Below are 12,481 nucleotides of genomic sequence, written 5' to 3' on the forward strand. Positions count from 1 at the left end.
TTGAGTTAGTGACCAAGTTCCTTAATGTGAAATAATATAAACAAGTTAAATTGTAAGTAATGTATAACTTTTCTTGTATTAAAAGGTTATGTTCACATTGTTATTTATTATCACATAAATCTAATAAAGAGAAATGTGCATTTACATTGTGCCTTCTGCGCTATCCAATTTTAACTGAAAATAAAATACTTTTGAAATATAGTTACTGTTGTTCAATACGAAAAGTTCTTAATCCTGGCACATCTTGGCATTCTAACTGGAGTTAGACCAAACAATGAGAAAAAAATGAAGACAAGCATTTCTAAACCTACAAGCGACTGAAATTGAAACATGACAAAGTAGTAAGCAAAAGTATAAATAAATAAACTGCACTGAATTGAATCGAACTGAATTGAATTGTGGACCATTTTACCAAGTCTCCTGGGTCTCATAAAACCCATCGGCCACTCTCTGTATATTCAGAAATAAAACCTCATACATAATCATATTCCTAATCTGATGATAAAACATCTTTTTGCTTGTTAACAAATATCTCCCCAATCTACACAATTAATAGAGCCAGAAGTTTCCAACTTTCTCTTAATGCTGTTCTGAATGTTGAAAAGAAATACACAGCAGCAATCTCTTTTACATTTCTTCACTATCCTCTCAGAGAAATGCCATCAATTTTTTTGTACGGGAGAGTACTTTAGCTGCTGCTTGTGAAAAATCCAACAACTGATTAGTGAAATTGATCATTGCAATGATGCAATGGCAGCAAAGGTAAGGAAGGGTATAAGCAAAAAGGATCCCAAAAACAGATGAAAACAGCAAAACAAACTACCTTATGAAGGCAACATCCATCATCAAAGATTCCCACTATCAAAGCAATACTACCTTCTTGCAGTTTCATAAATAACTACATCGCTTCAATTATTTGGTTGGTGAACAAACTGGTATAACTCTCATCACTACAGTTTGGCAACACTATGATTATTTTGCACTGAAATGGATGTGTTTTTGTTCTACTTGTTCTTCTTGTAAACATTATAATTTATGTTTTTCTTATGAATGCTGCTTATATATGTGCCTGTGATGCTGCAAAAGACATTTTTTCATTGCAACTGCACATACGTGTACTTGTGCATTTGACAATAAACTCAACTTTAATTTTGATTTTGCTCAAAGAACTCAGAGGGTGAGCCAGCATCCGTGGAAGGAGATGGATAATTGACATTTTGGGTCAAGACTATTCATCTGATCCATATTATAAATTGCTATCAAACTAAAAAATATTCAAGATCAACTATATCTTATGTACTAAAATCCCAGTCCTGAGACAATTTACTGCCAAAATAAGTACTTTTGAAAAATAGTAATTTTTGTAGTGTTGGAAAATGGCAGCCAAATTTCCAAGAGCAACTTTCCATAACCAACAGTGAAGTAAACCACAAGGACCTCTGCTTCTTGGCTTTGCCTGAGTGATAAATGCTGGCCAGGATCTTAGGAGAAAAGTCCTAGAGACTATTTTGAATAATGCCTTGATTCTTCATTTTAACTGAGAGGGTAAATGGAACCCATGTGAATTCTGAGGACAAACAAGCTCTGCAACCTAGAAGTAAATAACTGAGAATTGACTTTGAGTGTCTAAGATTCATTTATGAAAAGTCACTGGTGACATTAACACAAAGGGACCCAGAGCCATATAGCACCGAGAAACCATTTGATTCTTTGTATATTCTGACTTCTGGTTAAAAACCTATCAAGTTATTTCCTTTCCCTGCTCCTCTCCAGAATTCTGCCTTTCTGTATTTATCAAAATCCCTTTGGTGATCATTGTATGTTCTTTTCAGTTACCTCTTGCAAATTCCTACTTAATCTTCACCGCCATAGGGAACATAGACTCAAATTAGTAAATGGTAAATTGTGGGCAGTGTGAGAAAATTGTTTACACAAACAATAATCATTGATTAAAGCAGACTTCCATGACAAATGGCACAGGATGTTTTAAGAAACATTTGTATTCTTAAAGACGGATTAACTCAAGAGATTGTGAGTGGATATGCCAGAGCCTAACCTCAATCAAATCCGATTTTTGATCAATAACTTCCAAACAATATTCTATTCAAAGAACAGGCAATAGTGTGGTCAGCAGCAGTTAGAAACTGAAGCTTAGAGAAAAGACACTGACTTTTAAAAAGAAACCACTGGAAATATATTCAGTGAAAATAATCATATTTTCTCTACGAAGTGTTTAATCTCGTATTCGTCCAGTTTAGAGGTTTTCAACTTGGGGTCCATAGACCCATCAATTAATGATAGGAGCCTATGGCATAAAAAAAAGGCTGGGAACCCTTGATCTAGTTTCACATGGACTTGTACAAAGCAACAAGTACATTTTAATAGGAAAGAAATCTACCTCTTTGAAGTTCTATAATTTATAGTTCTGTATGATTTTTCAGTCACATAAAAAATTCAAATGTGTATGCGACCAGACTTCAGCACACAAGTACAAAGCAAGATAATGTGGGCAATGCATGAAATGTTCAGCAGATCAGGCAGCACATACTTAACTGGTTCAGTTTTCTCCTCTTCATAAAACAGCTTATGACCTATGTTGCAGTCAACTAATACTTAATTTTTGCTTGGATTTCACGGAGCTCATTGCTGTGTCACTTGCTTTTTGTGGTATATATGGGATTATCTACACTTAAAAGTAGGGAGCATGATTAAGAAGTTTGCAAATGATATAAGAATTGACCATGTGGTTGATTGTGAGGAACAAGAACTAATGAGAACATTGGAAAATAAGCATAACTATTCTATAAGCTGCCCACTATTCAAACACACTATAGTTGATCTAAGCTCTGGCCTCAACTCCATTTTCCAGCTCAATCCACAAAACGTTCCATTTTCCTTATTATCTGATCTTCAGCCATCTTGAACATACTTAATAACTCAGTAGACTTAGTCCTCTAGGATAGAGTTTCAAAGATTCACTCTGTTTAAAAAGCATGACAAATAAGGTTGTGATTGGAGGTGATTTTAATTTTCCACATATTGATTGGGACTCCCATTCTGTAAATGGGCTGGATGGGATACAGTTTGTCAAATGTGTTCAGAAAATTTTCCTTAATATATAGAAGTCCTAAAAAAAGAATGTGTGATGCTGGATCTCCTATTAGGGAACAAGATGGTACAGGTAACAGAAGTATGTGTAGCAAAACACCTTCGATCTAGTAATCATAATTCTATTAGTTTCAAAATAATTATGGAGAAGGATAGGTCTGCTTCTCAGGTTGAGATTCTAAATTGGAGAAAGCCCAATTTTGATGGTATCAGGAAAGATCTGGCAAGTGTGAATTGGGATAGGTTGTTTTCTGGTAAAAAGATGATAGGCATGCAGAAGTGAAGTATTGTGAGTACAGAATTTGTATGTTCCTATTTGAATAAAAACAAAATAAGGGAAGCTTGCATTTCAAGGAATATTGAGACCTTACTTGGGAAAGCGGAGGAGGAACATGACAGGTATAAACAGCAAGGAATAAATGAGGCACTTGAGGCGTATAAGAAATGTATGAGAATACTTAAGAGGGAAATCAGCAGAGCTAAAAGAAGGCATAAGGTTGCTCTAGCAGACAAATTGAAGGAGAATCCCAAGGGCTTCTACAGAAATATTAAGAGCAAAAGGATCACAAGGGACAAATTTGGTCCATTGGAAGATCAATGTGACCATGTATACATGGAGCCAAAAGAGATGTAGGAGCTCTTAAATGGATTTTTTACATCTGTATTTACTCAGAAGATTGTTACAGAGTCTGTAGAACTGAGGCACAACAGTAGTGAAGTCATGGACCATATCCAGATTACAGAAGTGGAGGTGTTCACCAGGGCCTGACAAGGTGTCCTCCTCAGATCCTGAGGGAAGATAGTGCAGAAATCGCAGGAGCTCTGGCTGAGATATTTAAAATGTCCTGAGCTATGGGTAAGGTGTCAAAGGACTGGAGGATAGCTAAATTTGCTCATTGTTCAGGAAAGGCTCTAAAAAAAAGTCAGAAAAGCCTGCCGTCAGTAATGGGAAAATTATTGTAAAGTATTTTAAGGAACAGGATATACAAGAATTTGGATAGACAGGACCTGATTAAGGATAGTCAACATACCTTTATGCATGGTAGATCGTGACTAAGATTACCAGGAACGTTGATGAAGGAAAGGCAGAGGATGTTTTCTACATGGACGTTAGTGAGGCCTTTGACAAGTTCTGACAGGGCAGGTTGGTCAAGAAGGTTCTTGGCATTCAAGATGAAGTAGTAAATTCGATTCAACATTGGCTCAGTGGGAGAAGCCAGAGAGCGGTAGAAGATCGATGTCTTTCTGACTGGAGGCCTGTGACTAGTGATGTGCTACAGGGATTATTACTGGGTCAGTTGTTTGTTTGTCATTTATATGAGTGATTTGTGTCGGCAGGAAGAGAGTGCAGCGCGCCGTGCGTGCGCAGCCCTCCGGTGAAAATGATATCGTATCCATTAAATATGGGCCGTGGACAATTCTGATTTGATGGAGACAGATGTGAAAGCACAGAGGAACATCTGGAGAAATTTCTGAAACGCCCGTTTGCTGCTATCGTTACTGCACGATCATGAATCTTCCGGAGGGAAGGCCTCAAAATCCCCAGCTTTGCCTGCTGTTGGTAACCAAGATTGAGGTCGAATCGCTCGGATAGAGATGGTGCTCGGTACTCAGTACCGGAGAGCTGATCAGAGGCTCGAAGTTTTCGGACGACTCACAGTCGGACTGTGGTTGAGCATGGCAAGGAGAGTTTTTCTTCTTTCTCCTGTCTGCGTGAGATGTGGGACATTTGAGAGACTTTGAACTTCTTACTGTGCTCATGGACTGTTCTTCATCAAGTTACAGTATTGTTGCACTGTTGTAACTATATGTTATAATTATGTGGTTTTGTTAGTTTTTTCAGTCTTGGTCTGTCCTGTGTTTTGTGATATCACACCGGAGGAAAATTGTATCATTTCCTAATGCATGCATTACTAAATGACAATAAAAGAGGTCTGTGTGTCTTCATAATCTGTGTTAAACTGGATCAGCAAATTTTCAGACATCAAGATTGGGGCTGTAATGGACAGCGAGAAAGACTATCATTGCCTGCAGCAGGATCTGGACCAGATGGAAAAGTGGGTTGATAGCTTGCAGATGGAATTTAATGCGGACAAGCGTATGGTGATGCACTTTTCAAGGACAAACCAAGGTTGGTGAACGGTAGGACGCTGATCGCAGTTGAAGTAAGGAATATGAGAATACAGGTTCATAATTCCTTGAAAGTGGTGTCATTGGTAGAGAGGGTTGTAAAAAGAGCTTTTGACACATTGACCTTCATAAAATACTGAGTACTAGTTTCCTCCGCCATCCGAAGGTAGAGCGTTCCTATGAAACGGTTCATAAGCCGAAATGTCGTAAAGCGAAGAAGTAATTACCATTTACTTATATGGGAAAATTTTGTGAGCGTTCGCAGACCCAAAAAAACCTACCAAATCATGCCAAGTAACACATAAAACTTAAAATAACAGTAACATATAGTAAAAGCAGGAATGATATGATAAATACACAGCCTATATAAGGTAGAAATACTTTTCCACAATCATTACTGAACTGTTCTCCGTAGCAAAAATCTCACGCAAGCGCTGTTGGCAAGAACACTCTCTCCAGTAACCTTTAAGCTATGAAGCTGCCAAATCATACCAAATAACACGTAAAAATACACAGCCTGTATAAAGTAGAAATAATGTATGTACAGTGTAGTATCACTTATGGGAATCGGGAAGATAGCTTGCCGAGCGCACTGATGATGGTGCGTTAGACTGAGTCGTCGCAGGTTGGGTGGTGGAGTGGACCCCACCCTCCAGGCCGCCGAGCAATACATTGCCGCAAAGCATGCAGGAATGCAGTGGTAGCCAGGAGGTACACAGCACATCTTTAAGAAAAAATTAAGAAAAGATTTCTGATTGCGTCGTCTCTGATCTGGGCCAACAATTACGTGTCGGCGGCACCTAATTAGTTAGCATGTTTATTTCGGGTTTTTTCTTAAAGATGTGCTGTGTGTCTCCCAGCTACCGTTGTATTCTCCGCGAATCGGTATCTGTCCGTGGCCTGAGGGTTGGGGTGGTGGGACACTGGGTGTTATCTCGTCGTCTGTTTCCATTACAGCAGGCAGCTCATCTTCTTCTATCTCTGCCCGCCTCAATGTCGAAGGTGGAGGTTCGTCATCTGCTGTGGCTGATGTGGAAGGCTTGCTTGACTGCTGAGCCTTGCGCATTTTTCTATCACACAGTTCTTTAATAAGGACTCAAACCATCCTGCAAATATCCCCTAAACCGACGTACCCTTTCAAAATTAAAGTCGTACTTTATCATTACTCATTCGGTTTCGATTGTTATCCTTTTTTCTTCCAATTGCATCAGCTCTTCATCTGTCAGTCCTTGGTGATGGGACGCCAAAACCTCTTCAATATCATGTTCGTCAGCTTCCACAAGCCAAACTCACTTTATCCTTACTTCGTTCACCATGATCAAAACGCTTAATTATGTCTAGTTTTACCGTAAGTGTAACACCCTTACGAGCTCTTTCAAGCTTTTCCAATACCATAGAACTCATCTTGCAAACGGCTGCTCACAGGCACATGTTAAAGCAATGCAGTTCCGAATCCGGGGGAGAGCGGCTGCTCGGGGCACGTGCTGCCTTTTATCACGCTCATTTTTTCGCGCGCTGATTTTTTATCGTGTGAATTTTTTTCATAACAGTGAAAACACCTTCTGAAAGCGAAAACAGGGTATTAATGTAGGTCTTTCATAACAATGAGGTTTCGTAAAGCAAACGTTCGAAAAGCGGGGGACACCTGTACATCAGTCGGGATGTTATGTTGAAGTTATATAAGATGTTGGTGAGGCCAAATATGGAGTGCTGCGTGCAGTTCTGGTCACCTACCTACAAGAAAGATATCAATAAGATTAAAAGAGTACAAAGAAAACTTACAAGGATGTTGCTAGTACTTGAGTTATAGGGAAAGGTTGAATTCCCCAGAGGATGAGGGGAAATTTGATAGAGGTACATAAAATTAAGAGGGGTATAGATAAGATAAATACAAGCTGGCTTTTTCCACTAAAGTTGGTTGAGTCTAGAAAGTCAGGTTAAAAGCGAAAGGTGAAAATTTTAAGGAGAACCTGAGGGGATCTTCTTCACTCAGAGGGTGGTACAAAGTGTGGAATGAGCTGCCAGTGGAAGTGGTGGATGTGGGTTCAATTGTAACATTTGAGAGAAGTTTGGATAGGTATATGGATGGGAGAGGTCTAAAGGGCTATAAACCAGGTGCGAGTTGATGGTACCAGGTACAATAATAGTTCAGCATGAACTACGTGGGTTGAAGGGCCTGTTTCTCTGCTCTATAACTCTCTAACACTCATTATAGTTTTCTTATCCTGAGACGATTAGATCTAGAGCCTTCATCAGAAAAAATACCTTCACAATTGAGACTGTAAACCTCAAGTGAATAACAATGGTTATGTGGGCCAACAGGGGCAAATTTAAAGAATACATTTTAAGAAAAAAATAAACCAAGGAAAAGTGCAATAAATTTTGGGATATTGTGAGGATTAAAGGAATAAGGAACCAGCAATATATACCCACAGATCTCTGACGACAGCAAGGCAAATGAACAAAAGAAGTTAAAAAAGCATGGAGGATGCCTTTTTGAGCAAGACACAAAAAAATAAAAGCAGCTTAATGTGCTGAAAATACTTTAGCCACAGATAAGTACTATTTTCAAGTGATATTTCAGGAATGATGTGATAATACCGGAAAGGATTTACAGAATAGTTATGAGGATTTTGCAAAGAATAGAGAAATGTATTAATAAGGCAATATACTGGGTTTGTTTTCTTTGGAACAGAGGAGGATAAGGAAATATTTGATCAGTGTAAAAAAAATTATGAAACACCTAGACAGAGTAAGTAGAAATTAACTATTTCCTATGGTAGAGTGATCAATAACTAATGGCGGGATAGATTAAAGAAACTGGTGGGTCTAATAAGTGGAGAGTGAGAAATACTGTGTGTTATCTAGCAGCCCCCAGAATGGTTGAAGCAGAAGTCCTGATCACATTCATTCATTTATCAAGAACTAGGCAGTGCACTTGCTGTGGTGAATGCTAAAAGGCACAGGTTGAGAGCTAGAAAGTGGGAGTAATCTGAACAACTTCTTCTTAAGCTTGTACAAAAACAATGCGTTAAATATTATTGAATTTTCTTCTTTTAAATTGCAAATTTCTTGAAATTGTTTGACTGCAGAATCATTTGATTTTGTGAAACAGTTTGGATTATTTCCAAGATGAGATCAGTGATTTATAATTGCATTTTCATTACATTTCTATACAACTGAAACCTAATGAATATTAAAAGACCTGCCAGATGGCACAGACTCAGAATAAAAGGCTGTCCTTTTAGAGCAGAGATGATGAGGAATTTCTTACGCTATAGGGTGGTGAATCTGTGGAAAGCCATAAGATATTGGAGCAGAATTAGACCATTCAGTTCATCAAGTCTGCTCCATCATTCGATAGTGGCTGATTTATTTTCCCTCTCAACCCCCTTCTATGTTTTCCCTGTAATCTTTGTCATCCTCACTAATCAAAAACCTATCAACTCCACTCTAAAGACTTGGCCTCCACAACTATCTATGGCAATAAATTCCACAGATCCAGCACAAATTGTACTTAAAGTGGAGTTTGATAGATTCTTGATTAGTAAGGGTGTCAAGCGTTACAGTGAGAAAGCAGGAGAATGGGGTTGATAGGGAAAAATAAATCAGTCATGACCAAATGGCAGAGCAGACTCAATGGGCCAAATGGTCTAACTGTGCTCCTATGTCTAATGGTTTCAACAGCTTTCATGGGTATGCAGATAATGTGTTGTGGTTTGTTTTGTAAGAAATAAGATTAATCTTTCAATGAGAATGAATTTTGAAAATAGCCTTTCTGTATCCATTTACTGTTTGTTAAAACTTATCAAATGGCAGTAATACTGCATACTGATGTTTTATTTTGAAAATTTGCCATTACTAAAATAATTGGAACATTTGTGCTCACAAAGTTTTAGAAAGCAATTTGTTATGTTTCATAAGCTACTTATAAGTTTAGTTTCCAATTCTTCCAAAATGTCTGTCATAAATACTGCAGCCCTACATACATTTTACGGAATTAAATGACTTCTTACTAAGAAAAGCTGGTTCAAAGGAAACTACAAAAATATGACTTGATTGTTCTGATTTGCACTGTTTGAAAAAAAGCCATTCATAATTCATTTAAGCAATTTAATGGGAAATATCTGCTGAGCTACACCCATTTTCATTTGATTATTGCTTTTTTCCTCACAGAATGACAAAACTATTTATATTGTACCATTTTTAATCTAGTAAAATATCCCAAATTTCACTGGAGCAGTAACTGGAGTTTGGATAAAGGTGGCAGACTTTCAGATGTGGATTGCACAGTAGCATAGCAGTTAGCATTAACACTATTACAGTGCCAGCGACTCAGGTTCAATTCCGCCACTGTCTATAAGGAGCTTGTACTTTCTCCCCATGACCATGTAGGTCTCCTCTGGGTGTACCAGTTTACTCCTACATTCCAAAGACGTACAAGTTAGTATATTAATTAGTTACAATGGTGTAATTGGACAGCTTGGGCTCGTTGGGCCAGAAGGGCAGAATCTCTAAATAAATAAATCAGAGACTACAATTTAGAATAGTACTGCATCCTATTCAACAATTTAGAATTAAAATAGTAGAGTCTAGAAATACACCAGTTGAGAAAAACAATAACCAATAAATTGAGGCAAAGCAGGGGGGAGGGAGACAATTTTGTTTACAAGATAAACACACTGCTGGCAATACTGGCAATTATTGGAATTCCTATTTGACCTGAACAGAGGAAGCAGGTAACATCTGATCTGGAGTCGTGTATAGGCTAGACCTAGTTTTAAGGTTTCCTCTGCTGAAAGACCTAAGCAAACCAGAAAGGTTTTTGTGATAATTTGGCTTGTGATTATGTGGGTAGCATTACTGAGATGAGATTTATTGTTTTGAGTTACAGATTTCATTAGCTAATTCCCCAATTAATATAAATTCCACAACTGCTCTTTCTAATGGCACAACTGTAGTGTAGTGGTTACTGCAGCACTATTACAGCTTGGGGTGTTCTGGAGTTTGGAGTTCAATTCCATCACCGTTCTGTAAGGAGTCTTACATGTCCACTCCGTGGAACCTGTGAATTTCCCCCACGTGCTCCGGTTTCCTCCCGTAGTCCAAAAATGTACCGGGTAGGTTAATTGGTCATTGAAAATAATCCCATGATTAGGTTAGGGTTAATCAGGTTGTGAGGTTGCTGGGATGGTGTGGCTGGAAGGGCCATAAGGGCCTACCCATGCTGAGCTGCTAAATAAGGAAGTTATGCAGCTCTTGTCATATTGTTTCAATATTATACAGCTATACAGCCATGCCAATCAGACTCCAATGGTACAAGTTTCAGGTGAGCTTTTCTACTTATGTGTGTGCCAGCCAATGATCATACACAGGCATTTTAATGCATGGAAAATAAATTTATCACATCCAGAGCTGTAAATTACTGGTCTTTCCTGTTTATTATAAACTGGATTCTGTGAATAGTATTGACCGTAATTACATAACAGAACTCATTCAGTCCATCTTGCTTCGGATACCTCTATGAAACTGTTTTGTTCATATGTGCCATAAAGGCCCTCTGTGACTTAAGTCAAATGCTCATAGTAGAAAGTTGCCAGGCAGGTCTCTTTAAGGACACAAATGCAGTCTTGCCTGCACTCTGGGGAAGCCTGGAGAACAGGCAAATGGATGTATCTACTCTGCTTGCTGAAAGAAATCTTAAAAAGGTCTCCTCTACTGGATATGGATTTTGAGTAACATCCTTAATATGACAATGAGCAACAAACTCAGATACCACAGAACTGAGTAGCAACTGTAACCTCCAATAATCCTGAAGCTAAGAAGCTAAGTGTGACCCTGACCCTGACCTCCATGAGCAAAGCAATCCAGCCACGTGAGAAATGTATGTGAGGTTGTAGCAAATTGGCAATCTCAGCAAAGACAAAATGTACTGCTTAGTGATGGTCCTTATAAGTGCATTTCCATGGTAGGGAGGTTTTTTATAATCTGATTGTTCAGTGAGCAAATAAAAACAACAGGTGAGTTGGAGAATTGCTGAAATTCTCACCGCAGATAAATCTTGCATGCTGTACCACAACTGATTTTATATGATGTAGATTTATACAACAATTACCAATTTGAAATACCAAAGAAAATGAAAATTCCACAAAAAATGAATGAGGATTATAAAATAACTAGAAATGGTTGCAATATTTTTCCAGTCCAGGTTAAAGTCACTTTTCAACAGTACTGCATCATATATTTTTAGTGCTGTGAGACTGAATCTCCAGTCAAAAGTGCTTAAATATCTTCAAAAGTTTTAAACTGATTAAGAAAAAAAACAACAGGGATACAAGAATACTAAACCTGTCCAAACTTTTTGAATACATTGCTATCGTAATGACTGGTTACTTCACTGCATGGATCTATTTTGAAGCCAGAGCCATTCACTGTAACTGTAAGCAGCTTAGATGATTATAGACAGCCACATATTTTCAAATGATACAAAGGTAAGTAATGCTGCAAACAATGCAGACAGAAGCAAATTACAAAGCAATTATAATAGATTAATACCTGAATAAGAGTACAAGTTGCTGCAACCACTATACTACTGTGGCACCATTATAAAAAGAACAATAAATTCAAAGTTCAGATATATGCTTGTTTGACAGTTATTTCACTTTAATGTATGGAATTGCCACATTTTGCCAAATGTTATAAAGGCAAAATTATAGCTTAGCAATTAACTTATAGGACAGCAGTTAGCGTTCTGGCCCATTAACTCAGGCATGAGAATCTTGCATACTAACAATACATGACATTGTACAATTTGTCATTGTGGAATGATACAAATCAAAACAAGAAATGGACTCAATAGCATATGTGACATGCCATTTTCACCTTGTTATCCTAATTGGAATGAATTCACTGTTTTGCAGGATGTGGAACTATACGGAACTATAGGACTCCCTTTGCAGGCTTCAGTTCATGACACTATTTGCTTGCGGTTATTGTCTGCATGATGTTTTTTTTTTCTCTGCACATTGGGTGTTCAATGGTCTTTTTTTATGGGTTCTTTTTTTAAATGAGTTTTTTGTGGGTTTGATGTGTTTTTTTATCTGCACACCGGGTCTTTTTTATATATGGGTTCTTTTGGGTTTCTTTGTTTCGAGGCTACCAACTAGGAGACGAATCTCAAGGTTGTATAATGTATACATACTCTGAACTTTGGACATAGGGACAATATTAGATTTGATTACTC

General features: G+C 37.9%; 1 protein-coding gene across 9 annotated transcripts in view; it reads right to left on the reverse strand.

Annotated features, from left to right (window-relative positions):
- The window catches only part of cdk19 (cyclin dependent kinase 19), a 180,537-nt gene that overhangs the window by 97,811 nt on the left and 70,245 nt on the right, over positions 1–12,481 (reverse strand). The window lies entirely within an intron of this gene.

This window comes from Mobula birostris, chromosome 2 (genome assembly GCF_030028105.1).
Source record: "Mobula birostris isolate sMobBir1 chromosome 2, sMobBir1.hap1, whole genome shotgun sequence".
Taxonomy (NCBI): domain Eukaryota; kingdom Metazoa; phylum Chordata; class Chondrichthyes; order Myliobatiformes; family Myliobatidae; genus Mobula; species Mobula birostris.